Source organism: Eubalaena glacialis, chromosome 5 (assembly GCF_028564815.1).
Source record: "Eubalaena glacialis isolate mEubGla1 chromosome 5, mEubGla1.1.hap2.+ XY, whole genome shotgun sequence".
NCBI classification, from domain to species: Eukaryota; Metazoa; Chordata; class Mammalia; order Artiodactyla; family Balaenidae; genus Eubalaena; species Eubalaena glacialis.
The window spans coordinates 67,540,134-67,552,182 of NC_083720.1; positions in this window are offsets into that span (position 1 = coordinate 67,540,134).

Below are 12,049 nucleotides of genomic sequence, written 5' to 3' on the forward strand. Positions count from 1 at the left end.
AACAAAATATCAGGGTTAAGATTTTCCACTGTACCGATTTAAAGTACTTTATCAAAACAGAAATCAAAGTGAAATACAAAAATAACTGCAAATAAGAATTTTCAGAACCCTTCCCACCTTTTTATCTTGATGAATGTGTATTTTTTGGAATGTTCTGACATTTAGAGATCTGGGAGAATACCTTCACTTATGCAAAAACAGAGTCAAGTAAATGTCAAAACACAGAGGTGCAAAGTGCAAACATCACAATAAGGTACTATTTACAGAATAGCCAGCCTTTAGTGGGTGCTAAGCCAGTACCAGATACTGGCTAAGTGTTTTACATAGGTTATTTAACTTAATCTTCACAATTACTCTGTGAGTTAGGTACTATTGTTACCCCTATGTCACAGGTAGTAAAAGTGAAGTTTGAGAATGTGAAGTAATTTAACTCAAGGCACAACAAACCGGTTCAGTGGCAGAACTTGGATTTGAACCCAGGTGTTTGCCTGGAGCTTGAGCTCTTAAGTAACACTCTGTACAGAAAAATGCAAATACTGAGAAAATGACTGTGATTTTTGTCTCATATAAGAAAGGTAGTGGGGGGAATTCCCTGGCAGTCCAGTGGTTAGGACTCCGCGCTTTAACTGCCAAGGGTGTGGGTTCAATCCCTGGTTGGGGAACTAAGATCCCACAAGCTGCACGGTACAGCACAAAGAAGGAAAGGAAGGGGAAGGGAAGGGAAAAGAAAAGAAAGGAGTGGAGTATTGTACTTACTCTCCTTCCAAAAATAAGACTTGGTAAAATTAATTTGTTGTCTGCAGCAGGAACGAACCCCTTCCTAATTAATGAATTACAGTCCCCAAACTTAGGACCAATCTTACCCACAGATATAAGGTGGATGATCAAATACCTAGTGATTTTTGGGGTTACCAACAAGGCCTCTCCTCTGATGGACTGTCTCCATGTCTGGCTGGTTTATCTAGTTCTAAACTGTCCAATGTGATAGTCACTAGCCACATATGGTTTTTTAACTTATATTCATTATCATTAGAATTAAAATTTCAGTTCCTCAGTCATATTAGCCCCATTTCAAGTGTTCAATAGTCGTGTGGGCTAATGGCTACAATATTGGACAGTGCAAGTATAAAATACTTCCATCACTGCAGAAAATTTTATTGGACAGTGCTGCTCTAGTCCTTTATCCCAATAGTGTAAGACTTTAATCTCTCCTCATTCTTAATCATTTCCTCCTCTGAAAGGAACCATGTTTTTAGCTCTATCTAGCTTTCCTCTGAGCTTTAGTCCTATTTTTCCAAACTAAAATTGTTGTCAGAGTGTAGAATACCATCATGGAAAGATACCGGCTTTGGAGTAAAACTTTATTTCACATCCCAGCTCTTTTATTTATCATCTGTGTGACCTTGGCAAGTTACTCAACCTCATTGAACCTTGATTTTCTTATCTACAAAATGGGCATCTTAATCTTTTCATCATCGGTTTGTTTAGGGTTAAATGAAATAACACATATAAATCTTCTGGTAGGCCTCACAGAGATTTCCTTCCTTCCATTCCTATTTCAGTTAACGATATCACCAATTACTCAGGTTTCCAAACTAGAAATCTCAGTCATCTTCAATTCTTCCTTCCTCCTTAATCACCCGCATCAAATTAGTCACCAAGCCCTGTTGCTTCCACCTCAGGGATGTTTCTCAAATCTGGGCCTTCCTCTCTGTCCCACTCCCACTGTCCTCATTGGCTTTTCATGCACTGTTTCAGTATCCTGCTGACTGACCTTAGGGACACTCATCACTCCCAGTCCAAGCACTTCCTCCGTGCTGCTGCCAGAGTGATCCTTCTAAAAAATGACACTGATGATGTCACTCCCTTTCCTTAAGACTACTGATGACTTCCAGTTGCTTAAGGATAAAAGCTACTAAACCTAAGGACTCATATGACCATCCCGCCCCCATTCCATTTCCAACCTATATTTGGACTCCTCTACTACCAACTTCACTTTCGGCCACCCGTTCCCCACCTCCACGCCCCCAGTACACCCCCTGCACTGACAACCAATGCTCCATGAGGCATTCCTGGAATAGATAATGGCCTTTCTTGTCTCTGCCCTTGCACACACCCTTCTCAAGCTGAACTGACCCTTTTATGTATTCTGTACCTGGCAAAATCCTACTTATTCTTTCTTATTATCTCTAGTACAAAATCTTAGTCAACTCTCCTAGGAAAAAGTGATGACCAGCTCATCCGTGACAGACGCTGTGTTCGGGCTACCCAGGTTTAAATCCTAGCTACACCACCATGCCACTGGTGGCATCACAGTCTCCCTATTCAAGTTCACAGGTGGAAATATCTAAGGTCACACGCCCATGCCTCAGCAGCCAGAAGGCAGAGAGAGGGAACGTTTGCCTCCCTTCAGATTCCCTATTGGGAGGTAGGGCCTCCCACAACCCAAATTCATACAATAGGGGATTCACCAAAAATGGAAAGAGGGCCTTATCCCCTCCCCAACTCTCCCACCCCCTGATGTGTTACCCATGCTTGATCACTCACTGGCAAACATCATGTACTTCCATGCTTTTGTGCCTTTGCTTATGCTATTTACTTTAGACTCCCTGCTTTATCCATTCACCTTGTGCACTTTTCAAAATCATACTTCTTCTTTAAAGATCAAGATTCCTCCTTGAATGTACTACACATGTTATGAAACTGAGCAGGACACTGCAGGGCCCTCCCAGGTACAAAAGCCCCTCTGAGTCACCTGTTTCTTCTTTATAGAAAAAAGCTTTAGTCTCCTAGGCCTTTCCTGAGTTCCAAAGAATAGGCATAAGCAGTTACTAATTAGAGAATTGAGAGAGTGCAGAAACAAAGTAAAAGTAGTTAAACAAGAAATATAATGACAATAATTCAGCAAGAAAACAGAGTCCTACTTCCTCCTTAAGGGATATACATAACACTCTGACACTCTTTAAGTTGTTCTACAGGAACTAAGGCCCCCGCACCCGACCCACCCAGGTGGAGGCTGGTGACTATAAGCATGTAGACCCCAGACTGGTTGGAACCCAGAAGGTTGATGATTAAGATTCCTGAAACTTCACCCTGTTATTTCACCAACCAGATAGAAAAAAACTCACACACCCTGCAGCCCTCACCCCAGTTCTTGCCTTTAAGAACCCCTCACTGAAAGCCACTGGGGATTTCGGGGCCTTTGAGCATGAGCCACTCACACTTCTTGCTGGGCACCCTACAAATAAATGGTGTACTTTCCTTTAACACAACCTGGTGTCAGTAAGTTGGCTTTCCTGTGCACTGGGTGAGTGGACCCAAGTTCGGTTCAGTAACAGTTAATTGCTTATTTCTTGATTCCAGAGCCTGACATATGTTTTTGTAGCACCCCCTGCATACAGTTAGATGTTGTATGATTCTTTGTTGCTATACTGTGAACTCCTATTTCTGGCCTTATCACACAGAAGACACTTGATAAATATCTGTTCAATGAATGAAGAAAAGAGAAAATGAAAATTAGCTTTTATTAAGATACTGTACTAAGCACTTTACAATTTTAACTCCGTTTATTCTCAATTTATAACTCAATTCTTTCTCAGGCTGTATCACCATTTTATAAGGGGAAACAGGCACGGAGGTGTTAAGTTACTTTTCCAAGGTCACACAGCTATTAAAAGACAGAGGCAGAATTTGAGCAAGGCGGTCTTGTCCCAGAGCTTAGGCTCTTACCTAATGAGATGTTATGACTCTGTGAAAGGTAGTATATGGTCCTTTTTCTAGGGAATTCCACCACAAGTTTTGTTTTAAAGCCCTGACAGCTTCCTGGTAAGAGGAGAAAGCTAATTAAATTGCTCTGTAAATTTTCACTATTAAAAATATATTTAGTAAATTTTATAAACACTTATTCCATGGTTCTTGAACAATGATAATGCATGGACTTTATACAGGAATTGATAGAAACTCAATTTATTAGCACATAAGCACACAATAAAATTCATCACATTCTTTGTGTCTGCCTTTCCCCCAGGTTACCAAGAGTTGTTACTGCAGACTGTGGCATTTATTGAACTGACCCTGGCTACAAAGAATTTATGTTCTTATGCTCAGGGCAATCTCCGTCACTGGCCATATGATATTCTCTCACCCCTTCTAAAATCCTTGTTTTGCTTATCTTCAGACAGTAGAAATTTTAGTCCAGAGTACCAATGTACCTGATATCTCACTATTAATCATCTGCACAGATAAGGGCAAGAATTTAAATCTTGTAAATGGAGGAAACCCATCACCTTCATGTTCAAAGGGTAAAACAAATAATACCATCCAATCTGGAAAAATACTGAATTTTAAATTTATATAAACATAATTAAATAGAAAGGGGGAAACCTGAAATAAAGTTGAAAGACAAAAGAGGTTATAAAAGAACCAGAAATCATTAACAAGAGAAAAATGCTTCAGTCATAACAGAGATAGACAAGAACTATATTGCTACTTTGCAAAGGAATTGATAGTCTTCTGGATCAAGCAAAAAATTTGTCTTCTCCTTTCTCTACTTGTTCCTGCCAGTACTTTCCACCTTTAAGCACCCCATTGCCTTGTCTACAAAAAGAATGTAAGGAAGGAAGAAAGGAAGGAAAGGAGGGAGGGAGGGAAGGAGGGAAGGAGGGAGGAGGGGAGAGTGTCAGAGAGAGACAGACAGGACAAAAAGGGAAAATGGAGAAAAAGACCTAACGATCTCTTTGATGGAAAAGATTTTTTATTATAAGTAAACATATGTAATTAATTTAAATGAAGCCTAGCTTCTTACAAATATCTGAGAGTATAAAAACAGAATTTGGGAGAAGAGGAATTACTACAGGAAAAAGAAGTATAATTAAAAGCAATAGCACAGAATTAATAACTAACACGGAGGTTAGATATTAGAAAAAAACAAGATTCTTGGGAAGGTCAATTATATAAAAGGAAAGACTTCAGAGGGATATAACAAGTGCTCCATCCCTTGAGACATTTAAAAATTAACCTGGACAAAGAATTAGAATATATTTTGTAGAAAGCAATCCTTTCTGACAAGCTGGTAGATTAGCTCTAATTGATTTTTCCACCTCTGATTTCTTTGAATCTCTGAAATGCTGTTCTTAGAAGACAAATGAGTTTTCTTTGAGGATGAATTTTCTGTCTTTATTTTAATGAAATGAGTTATGATTTCTCATGAAAATAGTTTTCAAGACAAAGACTTTGCAGGTAATAATTGTTCTTTAGATTATAGAAGTTAAAAATCAAAGTTACAGACACCTGAAACTAACATAATATTGTATGTCAGCTATACTTCAATTAAAAAGGAAAAAAAAATCAGTCACAACATTAGTAAACATGATAAAATACAATATCTTTTCTTCCACTGTGCACTAGCAATAATCTTGAAATAAAATGCCCAAGATGTGGGGGAGGGATAAATTAGAAATTTGGGGTTAACAGATACACACTACTATATACTGTGCTGTACACCTGAAACATTGTAAATCAACTATAGTTCAACAACAACAAAAAAAGTTCCCAAGAAGTGGAGGAATAGGATAGAGTCCAGAAACTGGAAAGGTGGAGCAGGCAGATATTCTACCATTTTTTACTTTTTTGTTCTAGCTTCTTATCCTGTCTAGAAGGTTATCACTGAGAGAAAAACATTTAGTTTCATTGAAATTACATCACATTTTGTATTATTATTTATTTATTTTATTTATTTACTTTTGGCTGCATTGGGTCTTCATTGCTGCACGCGGGCTTTCTCTAGTTGCGGCGAGCGGGGGCTACTCTTCCTTGCCGTGTGCAGGCATCTCATTGCGGTGGCTTCTCTTGTTGCAGAGCACGGGCTCTAGGTGCGCGGGCTTCAGTAGCTGTGGTGCATGAGCTCAGTAGTTGTGGCTCGCGGGCTCTAAAGTGCAGGCTCAGTAGTTGTGGTGCATGGGCTTAGTTGCTCCATGGCATTTGGGATCTTCCTGGAACAGGGCTTGAACCCGTGCCCCCTGCATTGGCAGGCAGATTCTCAACCACTGTGCCACCAGGGAAGTCCCCAAATTTTGTATTATTGAATCATATAATAGTTTTGAGGAGATGGAGACAATATCATCATGTACATGTTATTTATTGTAAGAAAAGAACTAAATTAGAAATGTACCTTTGTTATATATCTTGATATCTGCTAGGGTAAGCCTCTCTTCTTTCTTCTGCTTTATCAAATCTGCCATAACCCTTCATTCACAATATATCTTCCTTATAAAATTTATAGTAAATATATCATTTTGATGAAATATGTTTAAAATTTTGATTAGTATTATATTTCATATAGATTAATCTGAGGAGAACTGACATTTTTGCTCTGTTGAATAATCTCATACATACATGTATAACATTTTTCCATTTATTTAAGCTTCCTTATTTTAACAAACAGTCTCTACATCTACTAAACTCTAAGCCCAGGAAAACCCATGCAATTTTTCAAGTTTGAGAATGATATTAGTAAGATGACTTGACTTTTTATATTGTCTTAAATCTGATGCTACTTTGGCTGAGACAAAACTCCTGCACGGAAGTCTATTGTTCTCACTTTATTTTTCCTGGATTTGATCTTGAAAAAAGTCAGTGAGATGCAGAAAATCAGTCAAGCACATTGTCTTTGTCAAAGTGACTTGTGTTTATATAAATCCAGTGTGGTTAGGATTATTAACCTCAATTCCAATGAGGTTTAAGATGACAGTGCCTCATTTATATTAATCTCCTAAGATTTGCAAGGGAAGTCACAAAGAAAAAATAAACAGATTTCTTTCTTTTAACCAGTGTTTTACACTGCTTACATTTAATAGTCCCTAGAGTAACCACTAAAAGAAAAAGAGACATAGCTAAAAATACAATCCACAAAGTAAGAGAGAATACTGAAAGTATTTAAATAATCCAAAAGAATATAGGAAAGGAAGAAGAGAAGAACAAAACATAGGAAACAAGCAAAAATAATAATAAAATTGTGGACCTTTCTAGCCATATTAATAATTATATTAAATGTAAGTGGTCTAAACACTCTAATTAAAAGACAATGATTCTCAAATTGGCTATAGAAATAGATGACCCAATTATATGCTATCTACAAGAAAGCCAATTTAAATATAATTATATAGGTAAATTAAAATATTGGGGAAAATATATGATGAAAACACTAATCAAATGTTATTATTTTTCTAAAGCTGCCATAACAAAATACCACAGACTGGGTGGCTTAAACATCAGAAATTTATTTTCCTCACAGTTCTGGAGACTGGAAGTTCAAGATCAAGTTGCCAGCAGGGTTGGTGTCTCCTGAGGCCTCTCTCCTTGGCTTACAGATCGCTTCCTTCTCTCTTTTGTCCTCACATGACCTTTCCTCTGTGCAAGTACCAGCTTAGTGTCTCTTCTTCTTCTTATAAGAACACCAGTCATGTTAGATTGGAGCCCAACCATATGACTCCATTTAACTTTAATTACCTCTTTAAAGACCCTATCTCCAAAATATAGTCACATTTTGAGGTACTTGGGGGTTAGTGCTTCAATATATAAATTTGGGGAGTAGGGGCACAATTCAGTCTATGACATCAGAAGAAGCAGGACTAGTTACATTTATATAAAATAAAGTAACTTCAGAACAAGAAAAATTACCAGGGTTAAAGACAGACATTATAAAATGAGATATGGATTGATTTGTCAGTAACACAACAATCTTGATGTGTGTGCACCTAAAAATCCAAGGCCAAAAATACACAAAGCAAAAACTGATAGAAGTGAAAAGAGAAAGAGACAAATATACAATTATACACGGAGTCTTCAACACTCCTCTCTCAGTAGTGAGTAAAACAAGTAGACAAAAAATCAGAAAGGATATAAAAGATCTGGAAATTAACACAACATTGTAAATAGACTATACTTCTATTTAAAAAAAGATTTGAATACTCTAGCCACCAACTTGGCTTAATTGAAATTTATAGAATAATCTGGCTAACAACAGCAAGATACACAAAGGTTTCAAGTACACATGAAAAACTGAAATCATCCTAAGCTTTTTCTCTGATCATAACAGAATTAAACTAGAAATCACTAATAGACTATCTGGGAAATCCCCAAATATTTGAAAATTAAACAATGCACTCCTAAGTAATCCATTAGTCAAAGGAGAAACAACAGGAAAAATTAGAAAATAGTTTGAATGCAAATACAAAATATCAAAATTTGTGGGATGCAGCTAAGTCTTTAGAGGAATATTTATAGCATTAAATACTTTTTTTAAAAGGAAAATACTCAAACCAATAATCTAAGCTTTCATGCTAAAACAAAACAAAACAAAACAAATGACAACAACAAAAAACAACAAATTAAGCCCAAGGTAACTAGGAGATAAGAAATACCAGTATTAGTAAAATAGAAATTGAAAAAATAGTAGAAAATATCAATGAAAATAAATGCTGGTTCCTTGAAATAAATCAATAAAATTGGTAAGCCTCTAGTTAGACTGATCAAAGAAAAATAAAATTTATAAATTACCAATATCAAGTTAATAAAAGAATATTAACAACTTTATGCTAATAAATTTGATGTCCTGAGTGAAATGGACAAGTTCCTTAAAAGACAAAAATTGCCAAAACTGACCCAAGAGGAAAAAGAAAACTTGAAAAGCCCTATATACATTAAAGAAATTGAAAACTTCAAGCCACTGGTGAATTTTATGAAACTTTAAAAGAAGAAATAGTAAAACTTCTAAATAAACTTTTTCATAAAATAGAAAAGGAGGAAAAACTTCCTAACTCATTTTATGAAGCCAGAATCATTCTGATACCAAACCAGATAAACACAGACAAGAAAAAAGAACTACAGAGAATGTAGGTATAAAATCTCCTAACAAAATTTTAGCAAATTGCATCCAGCTGCACATACACATGTTGTTGTACCTGTGTGTGTGTTTGTATGTGTTAAACATATTAAAGGAATTCAGATTAGAAAGAAGTAAAACTGTCTTTATTTGCAAATGACATGATGATTTATATAGCTAATCCAACTGAATCTATAATGAAGCTACTAGAACCAAAAAGGAAATGTAAAAGAGTCACAGGATACAAGGCCAATGCTCACACACACAAAAACTGAATTTCTATTTACAAGCAATGAACAACTGAAATTTTTTAAGAATTATGGTAGCATCAAAAAACTTGTATTTCTATTTACTGGTGATGATTGAAAGTTTTAAAAACATTTTTAATAGCATAAAAAATCAGGAATAAAAATGATGAGAGATGTGTAAAAGCTATATGCCTAAAACTACAAAATACTGCAAAGAAAAGTTAAAGAAAACCTTATAATTAAATGAAGAGATATACCATATTTGTGGATTGGAGGAATCAATTTGGTAAGGTGGCAATGGCCCCTATGTTGTTCTATAGACTAAATGCAATCCCAGCCAAAATCCAAGCATACTTATACAAAGAAATTGACAAGGGACTTCCCTAGTGGTCTAGTGGGTAAGACTTCGCACTCCCAACGCAGGGGGCCCAGGATCGATCCCTGGTCGGGGAACTAGATCCCGCATGCATGCCGCAACTAAGAGTTCGCATGCCGCAACTAAAGATCCCGCATACCGCAACTAAGACCCAGTTCAGCCTAAATAAATTTTTAAAAAAAGAACAAAAAATTGACAAGCAAATATGAAATTTATATAGAAAGGTAAAGGACTTAAAACAATTTCTTTAAAAAGCCACTCCCACATTTTAAGTTTTTATTATAGCAGCACCCCATTTCCAGGTACCAATATCTGTTTTAGTTATGAATTGCTGTGTAACAAATTACCCCTTGCGGCTGAAAATCACAAACATTTCTTGTCTCACCATTTCTGTGGGGAAAGCATCTGGGTGCGTCTTAGCTGGATTCTCTCATGAGATCGCAGTCAAGCTGTTAGCTGGGACTGCAGTCATCTGAAAGTTGGACTGGGGAAAATCTGCTTCCACACTTGCTCACGTGATTTTTGGCAGTCCTCAGTGTCTACCTGGATGTTGGCCAGAGACTTCAGTTCCTCCTCATGTGAGCAGCCTGAGTATCTTCATGACATGGGACATAGCCACTCGATTCCCCTAGAGCAAGTGATCCAAGAGAAAGGGAGGAGGGAGAGAGAGAGAGAGAGGCCAAGACAGACCAGGAGAGACCAAGACAGATGCCATTGTGTCTCTTAAGGTTTATTTTTCATTAAATAATATTAGAAGAATTCATGGGCTTCCCTGGTGGCGCAGTGCTTGGGAGTTTGCCTGCCGGTGCGGGGGACACGGGTTCGAGCCCTGGTCTGGGGGGATCCCACGTGCCGCAGAGCAACTGGGCCCGTGGGCCACGACTGCTGAGCCTGCGCTCTAGAGCCCACGAGCCACAACTACTGAAGCCTGCGCGCCTGGAGCCCGTGCTCCGCAACAGGAGAGGCCACCGCAGTGAGAAGCCTGCGCACCGCAGGGAGGAGTGGCCCCCGCTCGCCGCAACTGGAGGAAGACCGCTCGCAGCAACGAAGACCCAACACAGCCAAAAATAAATAAATAAATAAATTTATTAAAAAAAAAAAAAGAAGAAGAATTCATGCATTTTTATCAAATATCATATTTTTCAAGAAAGAAGAGGTTTTAACTTTTTTCCATGAGAAAACTATAGGGCTTCATTTTAGACAAATGATAATAATAATATTCATAAAATAAAAATGAGCATTTACTATGTCCCACTCCACTGAACACAGAGGTTAAGACGATGGTCTTTGGCACAGACTGTCTGGTGTTGCCTTTCTGATCCACCACTTACTGGTTATGTGTCTCTGGGCAAGTTATTTAACTCTCTGTGCCTCAATTTCCTCATCTGTAAAATGAGGGTAATAATAATATTTACCTCATAGAGTTGTTATGAAAATTAAGTGGGTCACTAAGGTGCTGGCATCTAACAAGCATTTTGTCAGATTTAGCTAATATCCGTATTAGGTAGTATTTACAAATATCACCTCATTTAATACTCAAAATACCCTAGGAGGTAAGAACAATTATTATTTGACTTCATAGGTAAGGCAGTTGAGCCTTGGAGATGTAGGTTAAATAATTTACCTAAATGTACACAAATGAGTGGCAGAACTGAGTTCTATGCAATTCTCTGGCCAGAGGTTACTTAAAAAAAATAAATAAAAAGTCCCAGATGTGGGGCTTCCCTGGTGGCGCAGTGGTTGAGAGTCTGCCTGCTAATGCAGGGGACACGGGTTCGAGCCCTGGTCTGGGAAGATCCCACATGCCGCGGAGCAACTAGGCCCGTGAGCCACAAATACTGAGCCTGCGCGTCTGGAGCCTGTGCTCCGCCAACAAGAGAGGCCGCGATAATGAGAGGCCCGCGCACCGCGATGAAGAGTGGCCCCCGCTTGCCACAACTAGAGAAAGCCCTCGCACAGAAACAAAGACCCAACACAGCCAAAAATAAATAAATTAAAAAAAAAAAAAAGTCTAAAAAAAAAAAATCCCAGATGTGGGTGGAAAGAGATCAAAAGTGAAGGTAGAATCTAGATTAGAGAACTCATTAGCAACTGTAATTGTTCAGAAGTTATTGTAAAAGAATATTGAAATAGAAGAAATTTTAGAGTGCCGTCAAATCACCATATAGTTCTTACAGGAAAAGTAAACATAGAATATCAGATAGTAGATAACCTGGCAAGAATATAATGAAGCAGAGGAAAGACATTTGAGAACCTGCCACCCATCTCCAAAGTCTGACCAACTGACATCGGGGTCCCTTTTCTATGCTACTAAGTTGGAATGGTTCCAATAACCAGAATTGCTTTGCTTTTAGTCACCCATCTGCCACTCAGGGTGTGGTAGACATTAGGCCTGTCCACAAATATTCCAGTTGTCCTCCTCCTGGGAATATGGTGGAACTACATTTCCCACCCTCCTTTTAAATCAAGTATCGCCGTATGCCTTGCTTTGTCCAGTGAAACATGAGTGGAAATGATGTGTCAGTGCCAAGTGGAAACTTTAAG